Source organism: Rattus norvegicus, chromosome 6 (genome assembly GCF_021556685.1).
Source record: "Rattus norvegicus strain SHRSP/BbbUtx chromosome 6, alternate assembly SHRSP_T2T, whole genome shotgun sequence".
Classification (NCBI taxonomy): Eukaryota; Metazoa; Chordata; class Mammalia; order Rodentia; family Muridae; genus Rattus; species Rattus norvegicus.
In genome coordinates, this window is record NC_141539.1 from 133327356 (window position 1) to 133329703 (window position 2348).

Below are 2348 nucleotides of genomic sequence, written 5' to 3' on the forward strand. Positions count from 1 at the left end.
TGAACGTACGGCCGCCCAGGCCACAACCCTTCCCTTTCTCCTGGGTGCAGGGTGGGATGACGAGGTTGATCCCTGGGGTCTGGTAAAGCTCTAGAAGCTGCGTCCTTCAGAGGGTCCGAGAGAAGCCAGACAGGCTGTAGCAGAAACCAGTTTCCTATACTGGTAGGGCAGGGTGCTGTGTGCCTCAGGTAGCAGGAGGGGTCCTGGAATTGAGATGTGAGAGGGGTGTGTGTGTGTGTGTGTGTGTGTGTGTGTGTGTGTGTGTGTTAACTGCCTCACACCCGCCCTCACCTGTGGGCACTGTGTTGCACATAATGACCTAGTCAGAGGAGGCATTGGTGGCTCTGGGGTCAGGGGAATATCAGACCCTAAAGTAGAGGGAGCCCTGGGAGCCATGTACTCTGGGGCCAGTCCAGGAGGCATGGTCCCAGCTCCTCCTTCCCCAATGGGAGCCTGAGTCAAAAACAAACTTCTCTTCCTCAGCCTGGCTGCTTCTCCGCACCAGGGGAGGTGTAGAGCTGTGAAGACCGTCAGTATACGTTATCTCCCTGGGTCTTGAGCAGTCTCGAAACTTCCTAAGGAATGGATGAAGTCAAAGCTCAGGGAAGGAGGTGATCTGCTCTGTACAGCTGGGGCCTGAGGTGCAGCTGGGAACAGGGGAGCATGTGCCCGGGTTCCTGACCTGTTCCTGCCCCAGCCCGGCTGTCTTGTACAAGTACTTTGGTCACAGCTTCTGGGCAGGAGCTTGGGGATGCCTCTGGAGCTGCAGGCCTGGTTCCTGTTGTACTCCCTCCTGTCTCTCTCTGGTGCACTAGCCAGGCTTGGCCTGCGTTTTACAGGCAGAGCCACCCTTGACTTGTCAGTGCCCCTAGCAGCCCTAGGATACTGTCTCTCATGTTGTCCTGAGCTCTGCCCTGCTTCTGCCCTGCTCTGACCCCCTAAGGCACCTCTGAAGCCATCTGTCCTATTCACGACAGCCCCACTTTCTGTCATGGCTGGGCCTGACCCCACAGGAGAGCTCCCTCTCCACACCCACCCAGAAGGACGGAGGGTCATTGTGCTTCTGCGCTGTAAGGGCACAACCTGGCCTCTGGAGGAGTGGCTCTTTTCAGAAATGTTCAATTGCCCATGTTAGCATTCTCTGGCTTGGACTGGTAATGGCTGAGTCTTCACTTCCTCCCTGCCTCAAATCCTCTCAGGGGACAGGAAATGGAAAAGTCACGGTCACGATGGAATCAGGACTCACTCATGGACCTTCGTACCTGGTGGCCTCTCACTGCAGGCCCGAGTCAGAGCTCTGGGCTGGAACCTAAAGGATGGAGAGAGAGGACAGGAGGACCCTTGGCCAGCTCCTGGAGGGGTTGGTGCCCTGCCTAGACCTCCTGAACCACTCCCTGCAAGGGGCGGGGCTCTCAGTCCAGCAGAAGTCAAATCCTGACCTCAGCTATCACCGGCTTTGCAGCTTGAAGTTCAGTTTCCTCATTCAAAAGGGAGGGCAGATAACAGGACTCACTCCTCTGGGCCGGTGGAGCGGTTAGGTGTGATCATGAGTGGGGTGGAGCGTGGCACAGTGCCCGGGAATCCCTTCCTGCCCGCCGTTATTAACGTCTTTATTGCTTGCTCCTTGTAGGGAAAGGCAAGCTTAGGAAAGACCTGCAGTCCCCAGAGGAACCACATGGGGCCACCCTGGAGCAGCTCTGGAACGGCCTGCTCACCCACTGTGCCGGGATACCCTGCACCTTCCACACCCTGCTGGGTGCCTGGGTTTTGGAGACAGCACCTCAGGCTCTTGCTGGCCATCAACCTGACCCTCGGTCTTTGATACCTTTCCTAGAGATGGACCTGAACTGTGGGATGCTAGGAAGGGGAAAACCTTATATCCAGAGCCAGGTGGACCACAGACCACAGATGGGAATTGCTGGTCAGAAATGCACGAAGCAGAGAAGGCTGGGTCCAGGCTATCTCATGCTACCTGTGATGCCCTCCCCACGGACTCTGGAGGATTGCTGTCTCACTGCCTGCCTCGAGGCAATGGTGACCTTTTCTGACAATGTCCTTCCTTGTAAACTTGGACACAAGAATGTGGGGAGGACATGAGGTCTGAATCTTCACTCTCCCCTGGCAGGAAGCTTCCAGTATTCATGGCCTTGGGTAGCCGGTTTATATCCTTCCTTCTCCCAGACTTGAGACCCTTTAATTGTGGGTCACTCCAACTCCCAAGCAGACAGAGTGGTTGCCTCTGCAGGAGGCATGCTGGGAATTCTCGCTGTCAGGGGTAAGGTGTGGGTTCCGATCCTTCAAGGGTGGAGCCCAAAAAGAGATTGAGGATTCCACGGAATGCTGACCAC